Source organism: Balaenoptera musculus, chromosome 11, assembly GCF_009873245.2.
Source record: "Balaenoptera musculus isolate JJ_BM4_2016_0621 chromosome 11, mBalMus1.pri.v3, whole genome shotgun sequence".
In the NCBI taxonomy this organism is placed as follows: domain Eukaryota; kingdom Metazoa; phylum Chordata; class Mammalia; order Artiodactyla; family Balaenopteridae; genus Balaenoptera; species Balaenoptera musculus.
This window is the reverse complement of record NC_045795.1, coordinates 55,100,649-55,125,006: the sequence shown is the minus strand read 5'-3', so window position 1 is coordinate 55,125,006 and position 24,358 is coordinate 55,100,649. Positions and strand designations below refer to the sequence as shown.

General features: G+C 40.9%; 1 protein-coding gene and 1 long non-coding RNA gene across 11 annotated transcripts in view; one reads left to right on the top strand and one right to left on the bottom strand.

Moving 5' to 3' along the window:
- The window catches only part of LRRFIP2 (LRR binding FLII interacting protein 2), a 122,447-nt gene extending 117,783 nt beyond the window's left edge, over positions 1-4,664 (bottom strand). For 3 of the 10 annotated variants that reach the window (XM_036867863.1, XM_036867870.1, XM_036867865.1), the window contains exons 1-2: positions 4,113-4,656; positions 1,449-1,605 (exon numbers count right to left, since the gene is read on the bottom strand). The gene's annotated coding sequence lies outside the window, so the exon portion shown is untranslated. Of the gene's footprint in view, positions 1-1,448; positions 1,606-4,112 lie in introns of all 10 variants that reach the window. The other 7 variants (XM_036867873.1, XM_036867871.1, XM_036867869.1 and 4 more) reach the window with 6 other exon arrangements.
- On the top strand, positions 836-20,304 carry LOC118903140. Its single transcript, XR_005021727.1, has 3 exons — positions 836-850; positions 15,452-15,462; positions 20,193-20,304. It is a non-coding gene; the product is annotated as an uncharacterized LOC118903140 (long non-coding RNA).
- The last annotated feature ends 4,054 nt before the right edge of the window (positions 20,305-24,358 follow it).

Genomic DNA, 24,358 nt, shown 5'->3' with positions numbered 1-24,358 from the left:
CAGGGCAAGAAGTAAAACTATATACAATGTTTTTAATTGATATTGGTCATCAAATCCTAAAACAATCAAGCTACTACAAAAGGCACTCATTTAACTAGTATTACCAAATATAAATGAAGGAGTTTGTCTGTAATAGCACAGTCTTCAAGGTACAGTACTTTTACCTTTACCGGTACAAATAAAATTACCCAGCTGTCACTCTAAAATGTTTAAAATTACCTTATAAAATACATTTACAGTATATTTTTTAAATTGTGAGGATAAAGAATACAAAGTAATTAAGCACTCTTTTCTCCTACAAGGTTAAGAAAAAAAGGTAACTTCTATTATAAAATAAATCTCAATATAAGCTTGAAATAAATTTTTTAAATTTCACAATTTAAGTCCGAACCTTACACTCACACTTTCAGAAATAAATTCCATATACACACTTATGCACTAGAGCAAAGACTTACATATGAGTTGTTCCTTACAGCAGTGTTAGTGGAAAGCTAAAAACAACCTAAATGTCTGTTAATAGGGAATGTTAAAATAAATTATGGAAAATGAACAAGCTATGGTTCATCTACACTAGGCAGGACATCCAGTCTTTTTAAAAATTAGCTGGACATATGTGCTAATATACAATGATCTCTAAGACATATCAAGGGTAAGAATAAAAGGTATAGGACATTTCTCCTAAACACAGGTGATTATATATGTAAGAGAAAATTTGGAGAGAGATACACAGGAAACCATTAAGAGTGGTTGCTTGGATTATGTAGTCGGCGTAGGGGGTGGGGGAAGAAGGCTAGAAGTTTATTGTGGAAAGAAAACTTCCTTTTCACCATATAACATTTTCTTTTTAAATGTTTAGCAATTTTTAAAAGTCCCACAAACATCTACTGAATCCATAAGTGAGCACTCCCCTTCTATGGATGCCATTTCTTCCCTCTTCTTTTTTTTAACATTAATTTATTTATTTATGGCTGCACTGGGTTTGCGCAAGGGCTTAGTTGCTCTGCTGCATGTGGGATCTTCCCGGACCAGGGATCGAACCCATGTCCCCTGCATTGGCAGGCAGATTCTTAAGCACTGCACCACCAAGGAAGTCCCTTCCCTCTTCTTAACCACCCGTACTCTTATCTACTGCTCTCCCCACCACTAGACCAAAACAAAAGCATATATATGGAGCAAATCTCAGAGCTTCTACAAGAAACAGAATTCTCTCTCCATTCCCCAACCAAAATAAAGATATAATAGAATAACTGAAAAAGTATTAGCATACAATAAACCCAGTTTTTAGCCCAGTGTTTGATTCCTTTTAAGTGTGGCTTCACTTATTGTAGGCCAAAAAGTTTTTTAAGGTGAAAGCACAATGCGCAACACAAAAAAAATCATTTCTAATGGTATCCTATCTATTACCTTAAAGGAAAGAATAGAGAAAAAGCCAAAGTTATTTTACTCACAGGGTAAATTTTGCTCAATTCCTTCCTTCTGAAGTTTTAAAAGTTGAGTTTTGAATGATGGTCATAAAGTCTTTATTTGCAAACTGGATAAGGTGGTACATTTTTCCTGTTAAAGGACCATCTCTCCGTTCAGATTCTCCAGAGAGAAAGCAACCACCTAAAAGGAAAAGGCTATGAAATGGTCTCTACTTTGTAGGTGCAATGGAAAGTACTTCTATGGTGAGGACAGAAGAACAGTATTTCCTCTAAAATGATCCTCACAGACATTCCCAACACGCTATAGGGAGTTTTTTTTAATATATTATCATCAATTCTGTTCCTCTTCAAACTAGGAGCAGGGTAAACAATTCACAAACAGCTCTGCAAGAAACTGCTCCCTCTCTCTCATTTCTAGTAAAGATCAGTTTTTGGTTTTGTTTTGAGAGAAGACTCTACTTTGCCAAATATATTCCCCGTATCACTTTATTCCTTCATTGTGGAGATGCTTAAATCCTGACCTAAGAAGGCTTCTCTTGCATATCTACCTATCAGGACTGTCAGTTCAGGCAGTTTCCACAAGGGATTTTCCAAAAGGGAATAGCTGTTCACTGGAAACTGAAACTCTTAAGTCACTATTAGCTGGACACAAATCAAAAGCAACATTAGGGAACGCTCTGAATATAAGAATGGATATCCAAGGAAATAAGACGCGGAAATTTAGTCAAACAATTAAAGGAATTTAGTAAGCAAGACCAACAGGGTAAACTTACCATTACTTTATAACTGATAACTAACTAAAGTTCCTTATAAATCAAAATCAAGGTAAAATAAGCTGACTTCCAAAAAGAAGAAAAAGAAAAGAAGGCTAAGAGTATTAAGAACGCTGTGATTCAAAGTCATTTTGCTTAGCAACACTTTAAAAGCCAAAAATGATCAAATTACATTTCTGCAATAAAAAGTTATTTCTAGTTTAAAACGAATTCATTCCAATAATGAATCACCACTTCAATACACACTTTCTTCTCTATCAGAACTTAAATATGAGCTCAGCATAGTCTCATTGCACATTTTTAAGGGCAGATTCCCCCAAATGGGTAAGGCCTTTCACTCAAGACTCTTCTGTGTACCGCAGATTCTTTCAGTGAAGTTTTTCCTGCCTTAAAGATGGTAGCTCTCCTTTTCACCGACATTTATTTTGTTTCTGGACACTTATCTTCCTTCATTTATCTTCCCACATTTGGAAAAAAAAAAAGAAGAAGAAAGTGGGTAAAATCACAACAATCCACTTAGGAACTAACAAACTATTCTAAATCCAAAGCTTCTGCAAAAGTTCACTTTTTATTTCCTTACCATACTTCATGACAATAAATATGCAGCAACAAACCTAACAAAGCATCAATACAACACTTTCTATGAGCAAAAGCATCTAATTAAACAGGCAGCAACAAACCTCTAGCTTTCCTCTATTCCAAGTTTAAGATCCATATCAATGATTCACAAAGCGAGTGACCTAACTTCCTAAATGAATCACACTTTCCGAAATTCTTATTCTACATGAGTATAGTACTGGGTCATCATCTCTACATGTGTTAAACAGAGCATGATGTTTGTTAAACAGGGTTAATTCTGCAAGACCTTCAAACCACAGCAAACGTCAAGTCCCTGCCAACTAACCCTTACCTGCAACACTTTGTCTTTTCCAACAATTGCACCTCTTCATACAGAAGCATCCCCCAAATAAACATTTTAACCTTGAAACAATGTTATTTTAAACACTAATTAAGAATTGATCCATCCACACCCCGCTCTCCATCTCTGTGGTTCCATTACTGTATCCACATTCTCTTCCCATTGTGATGCCATAAAAAAGTAACGGGCACTGTTACCCTTACACACATCTTTTAATCAATGAACCTACGCTGCAGCTTTTCTTTTTAGGACAGAAATGCTGAGTCATTAAATGGAAACTCAAAGAAAATACGCTACAAAGAGTTACAGTGTAGGATGCAATATTTCCCTGGCCAGGTCTCCGCAGCCTGATATTTGTATCTCCCACGGTGGAAAAAGTAGAGCAAACACTTGCACTTTTCCGTCCCCTCGAAGAAAAAGACACGGGTTTCCTTAGGTCCTCCAGCTTCCTGCGGGATATCCACGGGCACGAGAAGCAGGCCTGGCTGGAGCTATATAGCTTAACAATCTGAGTGTGAATAACACCTCGCATTAGTCAAGCATTAACCCTGACACTCCTAACAAGCGCCTGTTATGCCCGCGCTTCAATTCGGGTCAAGGAAGAAGAAAAAAAAAAATCCCACAAAAGCGCTACACCCTCCACCAGCCTGACACCCTTCCCCGGAGTGGCCGGTCGGGTACAGAACCGAGGGAGTGCCGCGCCCGGGGAGCAGGAGGAGCCCCGAGCACTCGAAGCGGAGAGACAGCGGCCCGAGTTCATTTCTCCCACAATGGGAGTAACGCCGTCCCCGCTCGCGGACCGAGGCTGCGCGTTCGAGACCCGGCGTGAAGCCCGAGGACGCCGCAGGCAGGGGGCGACCTCGACCCCGGGGCCCGCCTGGGGGCCCGGCCCCCAGCAGGAGTCCGCGGCGGCGCGGACCTCGCCGGGCTGCAGAGGCCGGGAAGGCGGCCCCGCTCCCCACTCCCCTCCTGGCCGGCGGGAGGAGCGGCCCTTACCTGTCTCCGGGCGCGGGCTATGGCTGCGACGCCGCCCGGGAAGGGCCGGAGCGCAGCTCGCCGGCCGGGAGCCCGCCGGGGCGAAAGGCGAGGGGCGCGAGGGGCGGACTCGGTCCTGGGTCCCCGGCCAGGCGGACCGGGCTGGATGCGGCGGCTCCCGGCGCCAGCAGCCGGTCAGTCAGTCACGCCGATGTCCCTCGGCGCCGCGGCTGAGACAGCGGGAACCGGCCCCCAGGAGGAGCCGCAGCCCGAGCGGCGAGCGGCGGAGGCGGAGGAGGGGCGGGGCCACAGTGTCGACGACCCGCTCACCCGGAAGCAGTTGTGGTCGCGGTGGCGCGCGCTGCGGGACGGGCTTGTCCCTCAGCGGCCGGCTGCGCACCGCCTGTGGGAAAGAGGTTTGGGACCGCGGGTAAGGTGGAGGCCCGGGCGGCCTCCCGAGGTGGCTCCTCCGGGCCCGCGGGGCCCACCCAACCCCTCCGCCCCCAGGACCGGGTCCGGGAATGTGAATTGATGCGCGTGCCCGTTCGAGGCAGCCCCTGCCCTGGTCACCTCCAAACTGTCCGGCCTAGTGGGCTTGGGTGAGTGGGCCCGGGTGGCAGTTCTAACGGTAGGAACGAAGGTGGGTGGGTGTGGTCGAAATGCTGAAAGCCTTATTTCCAAAATGAATGATTTTGAAATGATTTCCGGAGAAGAATGCTGGGGGCGAGGGGGGAAGAATATAGAGTCCGTTAAATATCTGATGGACACGGACCTGTCCTTCATTCCGGAAGTATCTCTCGAGATCCACCAGGTTCAAGGCCCTGGAGAAAGACCAGGGTCCTGCGCTTTGGGAAGCTCATCTTCTAGTAGGGTAGACGGATTTAAGCAAACAAGGCAATGACAGATTGCGATGCGGCGCCGCAGGAAATACACAAAGGTGATGAGAGATTTTGTGGGCGAGACCTCTGGCAGGTTGGAGAAGACCTCTAGAGGGAAGTGGTAGTTGAGCAGCCTTCTGGGAAGAAGGCACGAAATACACTTCGACACCACTTTACATCCAGGGACTGTAGGTTCCAGAACCCCCTGAATAAGCCCGCAATTCCATGTTAAGAACCTGGCTCTAATGCCTTCCAAGGGCTGTTTCTCTGCTGCCCACCCCTGCGATTTCAGAAGGCTTGCTCTCCCTTTAGAGTTCATGAGGGCTGGAGTATGGCACAGCGAGGGAGGCATGAACTAGGGAACTTTGGTCTCTAGGCAGTGAGACATCAACAGGTGGCTTCATCACAGGAGAATTATCATACCATCAGCCTTGAAAGACAAAATCTCTAACCTCGTGCTTTCTCTTTCCATGTCACTATTTTGCTCAGACCTGTGAGCAAATACTGAAACTTTGGTTTTCACCTGGGATCAAGAGGGGCTTAATATTCCCGAAAGATCATACTATGTTATGATCTGAATAAAAGGATTAATGACATATTTTTGCTAAATCAGTTAAAGATAAAATAAAAAGCGGACTTTCAAGAGAGAACCTATTCAGGTACCTGAATAATACCAATAAATCCAATAATGTTTATTAAATACTAGTTTAAGTTTATATAACTGCATAATTAATGGAAAGATTGGGTAATATTAGGATTAGATGCTCTTACTTTTTTTTTTTTTTACTCCTTAGCCACTTGTTTTGGCTCATACCAAACAGAGAAAGAAAGGTTTTGCCATATCTTCTGGGAAAACTGGGAGGAAGCTCACACTTATTGACTACCTACTATTTGCACAGCATTGTACTAAGCTATTAAATATATTATCCCTTTCAGTACTGGGACCAACCTTGAGATATGGGGATTATTATACCCATTTTAGTAACAAAGACATTGAGATTCAGAGCAATTATGACTTGCCTAAGGTAACAAAACTAGTAGCTGAGAGTCAGAATTTGAAACTCTAGTCTTTCTGGCCCTAATTCCCCTTTTACTTTATGCCATATTGCTGTACTTTAATATTTAAAAAGGAAATATAAATGAAGTGTCCAGCCAAACAAATTTCTATGTTGCTCTTATAATTTTATTATGAGAGTATACTTTAAGGTAGAGTGGTATGAGGCAATTTTGGAACTTCTCTGTATTTTTACTTCTCCCACTATAGGATATTTGCTATCTGTTGCCAAAAAAACCATTCCACTTGTTTTAAAGTTCACAATGGGGACTTCCCTGGTGGTCCAGTGGCTAAGACTCCACACTCCCAATGCAGGGGGCCCAGGTTCAATCCCTGGTCAGGGAACTAGATCCCACATGCAGCAACTAAAGATCCTGTATGCCGCAACTAAGACCTGGCACATCCAAATAAATAAATATTTTTAAAAAGTTCATGATGGCATGTGTCTTTTGAAGGCTCCCAAGAATGTTATAAAGTATGACACTAACGTTTTGTCATTGCAAGGGGATCCTGACTAAATGCATCACTCTGAACTGTTTCACAAGCAGTCTTTCCCTGCACATTCTTTCTGCCAAAAATATGTGCTCCCAAATCTTTATGGAATATTCTGACATGTGAATGCCCCCAGGTCTGTGTGGGCTGTCCGCTCCAGGGACATATTAATAGATGAAGGAAAAATTTGAAAGTATTTATATGGTTTTGAGCAATGAGGTGGTAGGATTTGTACATTTTTGTTCATTTCATATCAGATCCTTCACATTTTTCTTTGATGATGTCAAGAAATACAAATTTTCCTTTCTCAAGAGCAAACACTCATTTTTGTGGCTTTCACAAAATTAACTTTTGCAAACACAATACTATGTTTCACTCTACACACATCTCTGGAAAACATTAGTTCAAACATTAAAAATAGGACGCTACTTTTCAGAGCCCAATATTTTTATTAGTAAAGTGTATTTATGTAGCACACTTTGGAAGAATTTTTAAAATTTTGGTTAACTCCTTACAAACCTATGGAAACCTAGCAAAGCAACAGTCTGTGACTGCTGACTATGTATATTTGCTTTAAGTTGTCTTTCCAAACATTATTTCTTATCTAGATTTCCTATTTTTTCTTGCTTTCCTTTTTTTGGGGGTGGAGGAGGGGAATAACTATAGACTCACAAGAAGTTACAAAAATAGTACAGACAAGTCCTGTGTACTCTTTACCCAGTTTCCCCCGTTGGCAGCATCTTACATAACCTATAATACATTATTAAAACTAAGAAATTGACATCTTGCTATCTTTAGATTTTTAGTTTCTTTTTGTGTTTCATCATATCAGAAAATTACCACTTTGCAACAATTCATTTCTGTTATATCTGGCTCTTCTCCCTTTCCTTAATTAGCAGATGACAATATCAATAAGCTTGCCACAGTATTCATCTGGAATTACAAGTTTACTAAAAAATTCTGTGGGTCAACACACTTAAAAGTGATTTATTTGTAAGATTTTTGTTTTTTCTCCTTATATTGTTCCAAGTCTTCCTGCCCTAATAAACCTATAAATTTATACAACCTGCGTGTGTGTTTTAATACATCCTCTGACCACTGAAATGTTTTCAAAGAGATTGCTATTAAAGTAAAAGAATGCAAAGGTCCTCATTTGACTGGGAAAAAAAAAAGTTTGTAAACATCTAACTATCTGAATGAGAATGCTGCGGTCTGTTGGTTTGGAAGCCAGATCTCACTTAGGCTAATTCTAGCTCCATATGGACTGTCCTAGCCAGAGCAGCTCGTCCTTTACTCCACCAGAGAGCAAACGAAGGAAAGAGAAGAAGTGTAAGTTACTTTCTTCAGACTTAGTGATGAGGAAAGTTTGATGAGAAGGGAGAATTTGGAAATTCGTGTAGGTATCAGTTATGTATAAATGCCTAATCACAGATAATCAAGTGATGGCTCTTCTGCATCGTATATACATTGTAAATGAGTAATCAAACATTCTTCATATTACAGCTCATTTAGCAAACTTACTCATCTACTGTATACCAGGCCCCCAGTTAGGCACTAGTAACATCGGAACACAACAGGATCTATTTTTTAAGTGAGTATTAAGCTCTTACTATGTGCCAAGATACTTCCTAGATGCTAGGGATTCAAGGAAAAGTTAAAAAGAAAGCTGTGTTTCCTTCTCTCAGGAAACTTACTGTCTGGTAAGGGAGATAAATGATCACACAAAATTAACTTTATAATCCTAATAGGTATTACTAAGGGTAGGTATGTGGTGCATGAGGGTGAGGTAGGAGAGACAGGCCCCAGGCTGAGCAGCTGTAACTGGTCTCCTGATGACGCTTTGAGATGGGAAACCAGCAGGAGCATTGGGCCCTGATTGGGTGCATTCTTGTGGATTTCCCAGCCCAGCACATGTGCAGAGGAGGCCCTCAGGCTAGGGGAAGGACAAAAGGAGGGAGAAGATGCCAGCTGGAGTCCATCTTGGCTGAGAGATGCATGCCCACACCAGGACAAGATATGGAGATGATTGGCCAGAGACAATCTGGAAAACTGCCCCTATATAAGCAATCTAAGCTGCCCCTATTGGGGGCAACTCACTCTGAGCTCACTGTGTGTTCCACACATATTTTTTTTTTTCACACATACTTTGTTCCTTCCACACACACTTTGTTTCTAATAAATGCTTTTGTCTTTTTCACAATCTTGGTCTCTTTGCTGAATTCTTTCTTCAAAGAAAACACAAACAAAGGTCCTTCTTCCAGCTTTTGACCACAGGAATCAAGGGCATCAAAGAGGAACTCAACCTAATCTGAAGTATCAGAAATGACTTCTCCTAGCAAGAGATTCTCTGAGCCAAGATTTAAAACTGCTTCAGAGTGAACTCAGTGCAGAAGTTGGGGAAGAGAAAGGAAGAACATAAAGAGCTCATGATGGCACAAGCAGAGAGTCTCAGGGACTATAAAGAAATGAGGGAGATAATGTGAGATGAGTCTAGAGAACCAAAGGCCCACCATGCAGGGCCTTACAGGCTTCCTAAGGATTCTTATCTTTGTTTTGAAAGCAATGCAAATGAAGAGTTTTTAGTAGGAATGACATGATCAGACTTTGTGGTTTTAAATGATCTCTCTAGCTTCAGTGTAAAGAATTCATTCTTTAAATAAATATGACCTGGGTGTGCACTATAGGCCAAGTACTGGTCTGCACACTGAGTACACAGTGGTGGACAAAACGCACAGACTCCCTGTCTTTGAGGATGTTACAGACAATACATAAACAGTACATAAGATGGTGAGAAGTGCTATCAAGAATATTGGAACCCAGGTAAGAATAAGAGGGTAGGGTGCTGTTGCTATTTTATTAGTTTGAACTATATGAAAGTACTGATCTTTTTACATCTTTTTTCTTTTTAACCTCAGGATGATATTAAGTTTATGTGGTACAGCCTGGTAGGATGACGTTAGTGTTATACTGTTCAACCTAATATTTGGAAGAGTCAGAGAAGACCTAATGAGGTGATGCAAAGAAAGAGGCAAGCTGTGCAAATCTGTGATGGGGAGAGCATCCCAAGCTAAGGGAAAGCAAGCGCAAAGGCCCTAAAGCAAGAATGTACTTACCGTGTTTGAGGAGCAAAGAGGAGGCCAGTGTGGCTGAAGAGTAATGGACAAGAGGGAGGAATGGTAGCAGGGACCAGAGCGTGCTGGGTCTTGTAGACCATGGTAAGAAATTGGCTTTTCCTCTTTGAATGACATAAGCTGTTGAGGAGTTTTGAGCAGCGGAGCTACACGATCTGTCATCTTGAAAAGGACTGCTCTGTTACTGGTATACAGAGGGATCACTGTAAAATCTTTCAACTTTGCTGTACGTTTTAAATTTTTCCTAATAAAATGAGAAGACTTTCAGCTGCTGGATTGTAAATAGACTTTAGGGGGGGAAGGATGAGATCAGGAAGACCAGTATTACAATAATTCAGATAGTAGTGAAGGTAGTAAGACGTGGTTAGATTCCAAATATATTTTGAAGATAGAGCCAGTAAGCTTTGCTTATAGAATGGCTTCCAGGTGTGAGAAAAAAGATAACACTTAAGGTTTAGACCTGAGCCACTGGAAGGATGGGGTTGCCATCTACTGAAATCTGAAAGGCAGTCTATTCAAACAGGTTTGGAGGAAAAGACTTTTTGGACAAGGTGAGTTTGTGATGCCTGTCTTAGATGCCATCTAAGTGGAGACATCAAATAGGCAATTGAATATACAAATCAGTAATTCACAGGAAACATCCAGGTAGGAAATACAAATGTATGAATCCACCTAAAGACTAAAATATAAAGATCAGTGCCTTGAGAATTAAATGGAAATACTCAGTTTAGCCTAAAGCCTGTCATGCTTTTTGTTCTAGGCTAGTTTTGTTTGTGGTTACCGGTTACTTTATGTTACCATTCAGAATATTTATATGCATTACTATCTGCTATTCACTTGCATTCTAAAGGGTTTTGTGTTTTAATGTTGGTCTTATCTAAACAGATTATACATTTCTTGAGAAAAGATCTATTTTATTTTACACACTTCAAAATGCCATATCACAAAGACATTTTACAATGCTCATATAATAAATTATTGGAATGTAGAGTTTGTTGTTATCATAAAGCATCAATTTTCTTACAAATATTTAATTTGGACACTTGTAGCTTCGTAAGTTTACACTTACGAAAATAAGGGTAGACTTAGAATTTTCAGTCTTTTGCCCCTCACGCCCATATCAGTTTGGATGAATAAGAGAGAGCCTTCTTGGGGAAAAAAAAAAAAAAAAAAGGCTCAGCTGTCCTCCATATTAGCTTTATACTCAAACTTCATGTGATAGCAAGACAGTTTCCAACAACTTCAAGTGTACCTCCACCCCCGTACAAGTCCGGCAAGAAAGAGATCCTTCCCAGTAGTCCTGGATTCACTAACTGAACCAACCTGGTTAACTGCCCATCCCTTAACAAATTACTGAGCTAGGAAAATTCTGTGCTGTGATTGGCCAAATATGAGTCATATGCTTCACCTCTGGTTCACCCAAAGAGCATGGACTATAGAAGAGGAGTGGTTCCCTGGGAAAAAAAATGGGTCACTGTCACCAAAATAAGGAACTGGATAGTGATGTCAAAAAACAATGCATTCTACACCTGGTAACCCAAAAGGCCTAAACATTGTTCCTTCCTTAAGCTTTTAAAAGAAGTTAGCAATGCCATGCACTCATGTTGAATCTCTTCCGATTCTGTATGCAATACTACATTTTCCCATGAATCATTAGGCTGTCATATATTCACTTGTTATTGCTGAGTGAACCTCACCAAAAGTAAATGCATGAACCTCAAAGTTAACCAGCTGGAAGGGTCAATATTTCAGCACAACACTTTCCAGGATACTCCCACCTAGGTATTGCAGGTAGTTTCTTGTCCTACAGTTCTTTCCTATTGTCAGTCTGCCTGAAACATTTATTTGCCCTCAACAGCCTGCAGGCAGGGTGGCTGCTAGCTAAGGTGCCTGGAAAACCACTGCAGAAGCAAGTGACAATGAATCAGCCTAAATTCATCTTCTAGAAGGACATTTACATAGTGTAGAATCTTGAAAGCAAAATGTATCTACAGATAATGTCTTTTCAGCTTCTTTTCAGGTTCACCGTTTCCATTCCTTTCTATACTAACAGGTTACTTTCCCCACAAGATGTTTGACCTAATTTATGTGGCATTTTAAACATTTTAGTTTAAATTTTGCTGCAGTAAATGGATAACTTTGCTATAAAGAGAATGTTGACTCTATCTATTAGTCTGGAATTTGGGGTGGCTCCTCTACTTTGCTGCTTCCCTGAACACCAAACATAACATTCTCTGTCCTAGGACCTGCTTCAAGTTGGTCATAAGACTGGCCAAAAATCAAACCAAATCTAAATGAATGGTTGTTGAAGTTAATCTCACATCCTGGAGCTGTGTGTGCCACGGAATAGCCTGCTTTTATTAACAAGCACAATTCTGATCAGAATCACTGCTCTGTGGTCCTGTTCATCAGAATTTCATGTTTAGAAATTGGATTTGGGTCTGGTTACTTTTAAATTTATTTATTTTATTTATTTATTTTTGACTGCGTTGGGTCTTCGTTCTGTGTGTGGGCTTTCTCTGGTTGTGGTGAGTGGGGGCTACTATTCGTTGCGGTGCGCAGGCTTCTCATTGCAGTGACTTCTCTTGTTGCAGAGCACGGGCTCTAGGCGCACGGGCTTCAGTAGTTGTAGCACATGGGCTCAGTAGTTGTGGTTTGCGGGCTCTAGAGCGCAGGCTCAGTAGTTGTGGCGCACGGGCTTAGTTGCTCCGTGGCATGTGGGATCTTCCCGGACCAGGGCTCGACCCCGTGTCCCTGCCAATCCCCTGCACTGGCAGGCGATTCTTAACCACTGCGCCACCAGGGAAGCCCAGGTCTGGTTACTTTTAAATTTTCTATTGCAGGAAAAGGTAACATAGGATACTGTTAACCATGTATTTAAATGTTAAAAGTAGGTTACTGAACAATATGTTCTGGATGATTCCAGTATTCTTAATATTATACACAGAGAATTTCAGGATGAGATACCCAAATGTTAACCTTAAGGAATGGAATTATCAGTGATTTGACTTGATTGTTTACTTTTCAAAATATTCCTAGATGAAATGTACTACATCTGTCTCAGATAAATTAAGTTTTAAAGATTTTTTTCTTGATGTGGACCATTTTTAAAGTCTTTATTGAGTTTGTTACAATATTGCTTCTGTTTTATGTTTTTTTTGTTTTTTTGGCCCGGAGGCACGTGGGATCTTAGCTCCCTGACCAGGGATCAAACCCGCACCCCTTGCATTGGAAGGTAAAGTCTTAACTACTGGACCGCCAGGGAAGTCCCAGATAAATTAGTTTTTAAAGAGAAGATAGTTTATAATACCAATACCCCAGAGTCAAAAATATGCAACAGATACAACTGAAAAATAAATCTAATTATGATTCTCACTGCTCAAAACCGTTGTAGATTTTTCTCTTGCTTGGCATACATCATTTATTCTTTCATTTAAAACAAAAAAGCATGTCCTGGATGCTTGGGAGTAAATGAACAATACAAGTGCGGCTCCTGGCCTCCTAGAACTAACTAACTAACTAACTGTCTAGTGGAGATATAATGAGTAAGCTGACAGCAAACCCAATGTGTCACATTCAATAGCAGTTTCATGCACTCCCCACCAAAATACCCAACCCTCCTTTTACAGAATAAATTCTGGCCTTGGCACATCAGCTGACAAGCATGTTGAACTCTCCCATGGTGGCACTCACTGCTGGCCCACGCTTCAGTCTGAGCCTCATCCCCATTGCTGTCCACATGCTAGTTTTCAATTATTAGAGCAGCGTTCAATTATTTGAGTATTCACACACATAGATAACAAACTTGTGGTTACCAAAGGGAAAGGGGGGATAAATTAGGAGGCTGGGATTAACATATACACACTACTATGCATAAACTAGATAACCAGCAAGGACCTAGTGTATAGCACAGGGAACTATACTCAATATTTTGTATTAAGCTATAAGGGAAAAGAATCTGAAAAAGAATATATATATATATGTATAACTGAATCACTGTGCTGAAACTAATACAACATAGTAAATCAAGTATACTTCAATTAAAAAAACAAGAGGGGCTTCCCTGGTGGCGCAGTGGTTGAGAGTCTGCTTGCTAATGCAGGGGACACGGGTTCGAGCCCTGGTCTGGGAAGATCCCACATGCCACGGAGCAACTGGGCCTGTGAGCCACAACTAATGAGCTCTGCGCATCTGGAGCCTGTGCTCCGCAACAACAGAGGCCACGACAGTGAGAGGCCCGCGCACCGCAATGAAGAGTGGCCCCCGCTTGCCGCAACTAGAGAAGGCCCTTGCACAGAAACGAAAACCCAACACAGCTAAAAATAAATAAATAATAATAAAAAAAAAGAAAAAAATTATTCGAGTATTTACTTGTTCTTATTTTATAAAAATGAAAGTACAAATACTAGTTATAGGAAATGTAGATCTTATAAGTGTAATGTGAACGATGTAAAGATGAAATCCTTAAGTGTGCCAGAAGCAGTGAGCGTCTAGCCTCAACCAGACGATGAGACATTCATGAAATGAAGGCCAGTAGACAGAGTGAAGGAAAGAAGAAAATCAGAGACCAAGCAGAATCTTGGAAATATTCACTCTTCAATGTCGTAGCTAAAAGTTTAGCTATGTTTAGAGATTTCGATCTTACTTTTTAGCTCTGTAGGAAAGGATTTCTCCTAAACCAAGGAAGTTTATTGTTTGATTGTTAGATACATTTGCAGGTATGCTTTACGTTTGAAAGTTGGGAACTGCCATTGGTGGTTCACCATTGCCTATAGAACTTTTCTAAATCATTTATCACATCAGTGATGTTAACATCCACAAGTTTATAGTGATATTAAGAAAAGAAAGAACTTACAAGTTACCTATAAGTTGTTACAGTAAGTTGCTAAATTATACATTAATGGTAATCGGTAAATAAAACATTTATTCTGCCTTTCTTGTACAAATTGTATTTTAGGGTAGCCAAAGAGTTGTTAAGGAAAAGTCCTTTTGTATGAAATATTTCCAACTAATAAATGTAAAAGGAATGATTTAAAAAATCATCATTTTGGAGACTCAAAAAAAAATATCAGATTTAAATGACAATCATTGATGGCTGCTAAAACCATTAAGTGAAAGATTGATGGACAGAGTTATATGGATGGATTGGGCTTATGACACCTGGACCCACTGATCAATTGTAACATCACTAAGAGTTGAACAACCATACATCATACACGTCCTAAGGTGGTGCAATCGAAAATATACTGAATCACCTATGAGGTATTTTTGCCACTCCCCAGAATATTCTGAGTTTGAATCCAATCAAGCCTGTAAATGTAACTATCAATTTATGGAGAGAAGGGAGAATGAACAATATAGGAAAGTGTCAAACAACACCAAGATGCAATCAGTTAACCCCAGAACGTGGAAAGTTCTACTGGACAAATGAGAGGATTTTTTCAACAAAGAAATTACCTTAATAAATTCAAAGAGATTTAAGACACCTAACAACCAAATACAGTATGTGGATCCTGATTTGACCAATCAATTATAAACAGATGTTTTTGAGACAATGGGGAAATTTGACCAAAGACTGGATATTAGATGATATTAAGGAATTATTATTAATTTAAAGGTTAATAATTTTGTCAGTGTCATAATGATATTGTGTCACAAGCATACAGTGGTTATGTTTTTGAAAACAGTCTTTTGTCTATTATAGACATATAATGAATAATTTAAGGGTGAAATTCTATGATCTCCAGGACCGCCATTAAGATACTCTAGAGGGAAGGGGGGAAATGGCAGGACAGATGAAACAAGATTAGGCAAGGGTTGATAGGTGTTAAAGCTGAGTGATGGGTATGTGCTGGAGATGGGATATAATACTATATTCTCTATTTTATGTGTGTGTTTTAAATTTGCCATAATAGGAAGTCAAAATTTAAATCAACGCATACATACATACATATATAAAGGCTTTAGGGCAGCTTACTTCTGCACCTGACTTGTTACCTGGGGAAGAGACTGAGTGAATGAATCCAAAAAACTATAATATTGGGATCCCTGAGCCAGTTAGTATGGGTGCACTTGTCTAAATGTGTAATCCTGAGGAAAGGAGCATCTTCCTTTCTTTTTTGTGGAACCCCTGAGGGGAAATGCACCAGTAACGGCCACAGTGAGGACAAGAAGCTCAATCCAAATCATTTCTTTTGGACGGCCCGTGTATCCACAGGTGCTCAAAGAAGTGGTAGCTCCCTGACACCTGGGGCTGGGGTCTGAGTTGTGGCGTAATTATCTTAGACTGGGGCATATGTAAGAGGTATAAGGACAGCGTGCTCAAATCCTGTGGGCAGCAGTGGATGTTGACAAGATCATTGCTTTCCAAGGGCAGAGCTATGGAATGTTCCAGAGTCAGCAGTGATGCCAGGCTCCCAGCTGCTACAGCACTAGGGTAACAACTTCCAGAGCAATCAGCCCTGGTTGTGATGGCTGTGATTCCTAGACACAGGGGAAGGAGGTGGAGCTAGAAGGAGAGAAGGGGTGGTCTGGGTTTCCCAACTGATCTAGACGTGTGGGGCTTGCATTGACAAACCAGAGACATCCCTGTGGTGAGACACTGTGCATTTGTCAGCTGGTGAAGCAGGATTTACTCATTACCCAGTTCTCGAATTGCATGATTCTATCATTGTATTACATGGAAATGACTCTGACCATGATTTGGGGGCGTGACCAGAGTGCTCCTCCCACTCCCTTGTCTCTTGCATAATCTTGGGCAGGTCGCCCTTCTTTAAATTAGGATAATAATACCTTGCCTTTCTACCTCCAGGGCTGTTGTGAGGATCTTGAGAGATAATATATGGAACTATAATTTTTGTGAACTATCAAATGCTATTCAAATATGTAATTTGATATAAAGGTCAAATATCATTCTGACCTTAAATGACTAGCTGATTTATATCTTAAAGCCTCTTATTTTCTTTGACTCTATGCTAGTAATAAATATTTAATTAGTACATTATAAAACTAGATAGTCAAGAAACAACTACAGAGAAATTTAGTGTATAGTATGACCTTTCTACATTCTCCTATGTTACATAGGAATTCCTGGAAATAAGAAAATCTTGCCCAGTTAATATTTTATAGTTATATCCTTGAATACATGCCCATCAATTTAGGAGACAAGTAAGTTGCTACATATTCCATAAATCATGCTTATTATTTTATAATCTCAATTTCATAAATCAATATTTCTTCTTTTCAATAATATATAATCAACTGGGGAACAAGAACAGGGTTGGCAAACTATGGCCCAAGGCATAAATCTGGCCACCACCTATTTTTGTATGGCCTGCAAACTAAGAACTGTTTTGACATTTTGAAATTAAAAAAAAAAATTCAAAACAAGAATATTTTATGACACATGAAAATTACATGAAATTCAAATTTCAGTGTCCATTTATTTATTGGAACACAGCCACACCCATTCATTTACATACTGTCTGTGGCTACAATGGCAGTTGAGCAGCTGTGACAGGGACCACATGGTCCACAAAGCCTAAAATATTTACTCTCTGGCTCTTTACAGAAAAGTTTGCCTATTGCCAGAATAGAGGGTTCAAAGGGACAGAAATAAAAAAATTTTGTTATTTTTTTATCTCAGGATAAATAAACCTGGGATATATGGACTCAAATTATGTATAGGCAATAAGAGAAATCCATAGTTATGGTTTTAATATACAATGACTGGTTTTGAGTCAATTACGAAAAAGTTATATAATAAGTAAAATATAAATAAATGGAATGCAATTAAATCCTTAAAAATATGTTCTCATTTTGCTCAATGTTGGTAGCAAAGTAAAGAGAATTGGGAGTAGTATATTTATTCTCTAACATACAATAGAAACGGACTTTAGTAAGGGAAAGAGGAAGTTCGTCGGAAAGAGGATTCTTGAGCAGTTCCAGAACTGAGGGAAGAGCTAGAGATCATGACCTTTGGAAGGACAGCAGACTGGTAAGCTCCAGGTCACCAGCAGCAAGAGACCCTGGGTCTGCTCTCAGGGCATTTCCACAAGACTTCAGGAGGCTTCTATTTGAATTTTTGGGAGAGATAAATTGATGGGCCCAGTTTATGGCCCTGGAGCCCAGGGAATGGAGCGATGTGCGTGGGAACTCACTGGAATTCCATGGTTGGAATGAAGAAGGAAGAAAGAGGAGGTAAGAAGGAGGAAGGGATGCCAGGCAAACAAAAACCAGCAGATGTGCTCACAGGGAGCTTCTCAGGAAACACAGGCTTTAGCACCAAACTTCAGCACCAAATGGGTAAATGTGAATAAGTCATCTCATTGGGGGTCAGTTAGGGGTATTTCCATTTCATGTTAGTATAAAAGGAGGGGCATGGGGCTTCCCTGGTGGCACAGTGGTTGAGAATCTGCCTGACAATGCAGAGGACACGGGTTTGAGCCCTGGTCTGGGAGGATCCCACATGCTGTAGAGCAGCTGGGCCCGTGAGCCACAACTACTGAGCCTGCGCGTCTGGAGCCTGTGCTCCGCAACAAGAGAGGCCGCGATAGTGGGGGGCCCGCGCAGCGCGATGAAGAGTGGCTCCTGCTTGCCACAACTGGAGAGGGCCCTCGCGCAGAAACGAGGACCCAACGCAGCCATGAATAAATAAATAAAAATTAAAAAAAAAACAACAACAAAGGAGGGTCATAATTAGGTCCACCTGCCATAAAACTATTCCTTGGCCACAGTACATGAAATTCTCACCCTCAGGACAAATTTTTTTTAAGTTAAAGAACAATAACTTTTAGAGGATCAAATTAAAATATAATTGTGTAACCACTATCACCACTTCTATTCAACATTGCACTAGACTTTTAAGCCAGCACAGTAAGATAAGAAAGTGAAATAATAGGCATAAAGGTTGTAAAGAAAAAAGTTACCATTTTTTTTACAGAAGGTTTGATTATATACATATACTATTCAAAAAATCTATTAAATATTACAATTAATAGTGAATTCAGCAATGTCACTGGATGAGGGTCAATATAAATTTCATCTTATTTCTGTATCAGCAACACAATAACAACAAAAATAAAATGAAATTTAAAAAATGGTACTATTTACAATAGCATCAAAAAACATTAAATATGTAGGACTAAATTTAACAAAAGATGTGCGCCAATTTCCTCAAATTGTCTATAGGTTAACGCAATCCCAATGAAAATCCCAAAAGACTTTTTATTTTGGTGGAAATTGATAAGCTGACTCAAATTTATAAAGAAATGCAAAAGGTGAAGAATAGCTGAGGCAATTTTGAAGAAGAAAAACAAAGCTGGAGGATCTAGGTCACCAGATATCACATCTACTAGGATGGCCAACTGTCCTACTTTGCCAGGGACTGAGGAGTTTTCTGAGATGCAATACTTTCAGTTTTAAAACGTAGAAAGTTAAATATATCAAATCACTATGTGGTACATCTTAAACTAATGCAATGTTATGTCAGTTACGTCTCAATAAAAATGTTGGGTGGGGACCAAAACGTACTGGGAAAACCAAGACAAGTCAGTCACCCTAGGACTTAGTATAGCGCTATAGTTATTAACATGGTGTGATACTGGCTCAAGTATAAACATATAAACCAATGAAAGAGAACAGAGAGACCAGAAATAGATTCATACATATTTTATCATCGGCTTTTGACAGATGGCCCAACAGTAGTCCATTTGGGAAAGGATGGTCTTTTCCGTAAATGGTGCTGAATAATCAGCTATCCATAGGGGGAAAAAACACCTCAATTTCTAACTCATAACACAAAAAATAAATTCCAGATGAATTATGTTTCTAAATTTAAAAGATAAAATAATAAAGCTTTTAGGAAAAAAATAGGAGAATATCTATTTGACCATGATATGGATAAAGATTTCCTAAGTAAGACACAGAAAATGCTAAATATAAAGGAAAAAAATTGATAAATTGAACTAGATTAAATTTTTCGTATTCATTAAAAAATATCTTTATGAAAATGAAATGCAAGCAAGCCACAGAGTGGGAGAAGATATATGTGATTTATATATATAATACATCAAACTTATATAATTATATAAATACAAAAATATACTCATATATGTTATATGTTTGTATTAAGTATTTTATTTAATATTTAAATAAATATATTTAATATAAATATGTTGATGTTTATATTAAATATAAAACTATAATAATATATAACAAATATATTTTTGTATATAAATCACATGTATCTCCTCCAACTCTATACATATATAGTGTGTTTGTATGTGTGTGTATATGTGTGTATATCTATAAATCTATATTTATATCTATACCTATCTTATCTGTTTATATATATATATACATATACCATTTGTTAGGTATATATCTGACAAAGGACACATATACAGAATATATAAAGAGTTCCCATAAGTCAATAAGAAAAAGTCATATGAAATGGTGCTTGACTTCATTAGTCATCGGCGAGATGCAAATTAAAACCACTATGAGAGAATACTACATGTCTACCAGAGGAGCTAAAATGAGACAGGGAATTCCCTGGCAGTGCAGTGGTTAGATTCCGTGCTCTCACTGTTGAGGGCCCGTGTTCAATCCCTGGTCGGGGAACTAAGATCCCGCAAGCCACATGGTGCAGCCAAAAATTAAAAAAAAAAAAAAAAAAAGGAGAAAGAGACAGACAATACGAAGTTCTGGTAAGGATCTGGGGCACATAGAAATTTCACACGTTGTTAAAAGCAGTATCAAATGTACAATCATTCTGGGAAGCTCCTTGGCAATGTCTACTAAAGCTGAACACATTCATACCCGATAACCTACAGATTCCACTTCTGGGTACATACCTAGGTACATACCTAGACACCTAACATAAATCTTCCTAAGGGGTTTAGACCTGGGGTCACAAATTCAAACAGCCCCTGACCACGTCTAGACCTTAAGGTTCCGCCTCTCTCTCTCTCAACGGCTGACTGCTCATGGGTGGGCACCTTACCCACACCAGGTGCCGTGGATGCAGTCGAGGCTCTGCCCCGATCCCCTTGCCTGGGCAGTGCACCATCCCCCAGCTGCTGTGAATGTTGGCTGCTAGCAGCTCACAGCTGCCCTTTCTCTTGAATCGCCTTGCCCAGAAATGCTTGAGAAACTACACCCTCCCCCACCAGAGGCAGCCCACAGTCAATAACTGATGGGTATGGGGGTACGAAAGCAGGCTCATGCTTCGAGATGGGGTAACTGCAGTGCTGTACACTCTCCAGATTCCAGGGTGGGATCAGGCTGAGGCTAGACGTGCAGCTCTGTCTCCTGCTCCATCCTCACTGCCTATCAGGTTTCTCCTGGGAGCGCTCCCCCAATAAATCACTTGCACCATCATCCCTCTGCTTCTAGGGAAACCGAGGTAAGTCATAGGGCCCATAAGATCCTCTTTCCCCAAAGAGCTGAGAGCCTAGGCACACTGAGACAGCCCCATCAATGTCAACACAGCCATGAACTCCTGGAGCTCACTGTCTTCCCCTTGCTGAGCTGGGGTTGTTCAGCTTCCCTTTGGTTTCATAAAAGACCCTGGGAGCTTTCCGTTCAAGTCAGCCAAAGTCCATTTCTCTTCCCTGAAACCAATATAACCTTAACTAGTATGATGGGTAATCCAGGCCTGACCTAACATGGCTTTGGAGATAGGACTCAATCCTTTGTGGAAGAACATCAGTTGGAATCCTGAGGGAAAAATTAATTGATTACCCTTCCTATTCCTTTGGCTTCAGTAACTGTTAGTTTTGCTAGGAATGCTCCCCATCTTTTAATCCTCCAGGAATTTGCCTTGCTGAGGAGCTAATTTGTTACCCAGGGCTATGTTTCCCCGAGACCTTCTTGATTCCCTGGAGGCAGAGAGCTAAATTCCTTCCACTGGTCGTCATTCTCTTGCATCTCTGTTTCCAGTCCTGTGCAGGAAGCCTCTAGCATTTCTCTGAGCCTTCTTATCCCTAAAATGTACTTTTCTACATCCTCTTATTCTCTCTGTGTGTGCATACATATGCAGTGTGTTTGCATACATGTTAGGAAAGCAAAAAGAGGAGGTGGGGAAATCGCAGGAGGGTGGTTGGATTTCAAATCACTCAACCATGGGTTATAAAGAAAGGGCGACGCAACACCAACCTGATTAGTTCCACTCAGAATTGCTCACTGATTCATCAGAAAATTGATCCTTCTGACCCAGACTCTCCTCTCTCAATGGTCAAAGGCAGCTTTTGTTTGAGCCAGTAATTGTGCCTCTATAGCAATTTTATGTAGTCTAGCCCAAGACACGTTTCTACCTGAGCCAAATGTGGATATAGCTGGATAATTTTTTTTTTTGGTGGATAATATTTGAAGATATTAACCTACATTCTGTTTTCCAGTGGGCATCTCCTCCTCTCCCCTTCCTCCACTTAAGCAGACCGTCATGTTGTCTCAGGGGAGCCATGCTGCAGGGTGGAGGGTGAAAATTTGACACGTCTTTCTGGCTTGTTCCTAAAGATTGGTAGAGGCCATAAACTGATGGTCCACTGGTCTTAGCGCTCTCACAGATGAGGTTTGTTTGGCCCACATGGTACTTTTTAAAAGTCTGATTTGGGCCACACAGGGCTCGGCTCTCCAGTTTATCACAGTCCCCAACACTCCCTAATGTCTGCTGCAATTGACATTTCCTGCTTGGCTTCTTTCTGTGTACACTTGAATCTGTGACCCCCCAACCCCAGAACCATTAAGGAAGATTAGGTTTGGTACCCTAGAAGCAAACATTCTGCTCTCTGAGTAAGAAACAGGAAGATTAAGAGAGGAAATTTCCCTCTCAGAAGAGAGAAAGCCACAACGTAAGGCCCAATGATGGCTATGACCATGATTTCACTGCATGCAGTTTAAATAACAACCCTAAGCAAGACCGATGGGCGAGTGGCCATCGTGAGGGAAGACAGAAACGTGGATCTAAGTTAGAGAGAAAGGAGGAGAGGCTGTGGTCTAGGGTCTCATCTGCTCAGCATCCCTTCCTTCTCCTTCTGGTTGGAGCACCTTGATTATCCGTGGAAAACTGCCCCAACACATTGCATAGAATCTTGGAGTTTAAAGTGCCATGGCCAAGGGGTATGTGTGACCAAATGACCCAAACCAGGCCATTCATACTCCTTCTTCAAGGAATTTGACTTTGAGCACAGGAAGATAAGGGTAGAAAACCTACCCTGATGGAGGATCCTTAAAGAACTGCCCATTAACTCCTGCTACCTGGACTCCTTAGGTACCCTAATTCCTCTTCTTTCTGGGGCCTATCATGTCAGATTCTGTAAATTCTCTGAGCTTCCCCGTATTATTCCAATAAGGTCTTTTAAGGGTCAGTTTCTGTTACTGGCAACCTGAGAACCCTGCCTTGTATAAGAGGGTTCCTGGAGGATGTGGGATGTGAGCCAGCAAGAATAGCTTCTTCCAGGTGAGGAGCACATTCTCAGCAGAGCCTCTCATGAACTCTTCTCGGCCTGACTCAAGGGGAAACTTCAAGGGAGGAAGTGTGAGAAATCAGGGTGTGGGGAGATATGGGGAAGGGGCTAGAGTGGGAGAATCCTTTCTTGCTTGTCTGCAGAGTATGGCCTTTCTCCCAGAGCAGAGGTCCCCATGATGTTGTTGCAGTCACTCCTGAGGCGTAATCAGTGAGCAGCAGAGAACTGGGCAGGATGCATTAGAAATTGGAGATTCACCAAGGAAGTGAGTTCTCTAGGAAGCCTCATCCACCAGGTGAGCTGGGGCAGCAAAGAGTTGGGGACCATTATTTTTATTTTTTAAAAAATATTTATGTATTTATTTGGCTGCGTCGGGTCTTAGCTGCGGCAGGAGGGCTCCTTAGTTGTGGCTCATGGGCTCCTTAGTTGCGGCTCACCAGCTTCTTAGTTGCAGCAGGTGGGCTCCTTAGTTGCGGCTCATGGGCTCCTTAGTTGTGGCTCGCCAGCTTCTTAGTTGCCGCTCGCTGGCTCCTGAGTTGTGGCATGTGAACTCTTAGTTGCTGCATGCATGTGGGATCTAGTTCCTGGACCAGGAATCAAACCTGGGCCCCCTGCATTGGGAGTGTGGAGTCTTAACCATTGTGCCACCAGGGAAGATCTGGGAACCATTATTGAAGAGATGTAAGAGCAATGGAGGAGGGGAGAATATGAGAATGCAGTGATTGCTTGTAAAGAATAGAATGGACTCCTGAGTCAGTCTGCCTGCATTTGCATCCTGGCTCCGTCACTGACATTGTGTGATCAATTTTTTCACCCCTAAATACTCCCTACCTCAATTTAATTTAGTGGCCGGCAAAAACCAAGCACTTAATAAAGGATGACTAGTGTTATTATTTTTATCACTAAAATGCTATTCTATTAATCCAAATTGTTAATTATCAGTTATTATTATTACCAATTAAACTTCAGATTCAAAGGCACAGACCATGCCTGCACACCCACCCACACACAAAACACACAATTATATTTCAGAAATACCCCTGGGGCCCAGCCTGAAATTACAGACTAATAAACCCGAGACAAAGCCAATAAGATATCATAAAATAAAAGATCTAATGGGCATAAGCGTACCACTGTGCTAAAAGGGAAATGTGGTCTGAGACACAGAGCTATGGGATGGACAGGGACCCAGGTGAGTGGCAGAGTTGGGACAATAACCTGGGATTACTTCCTGTTCTGATAA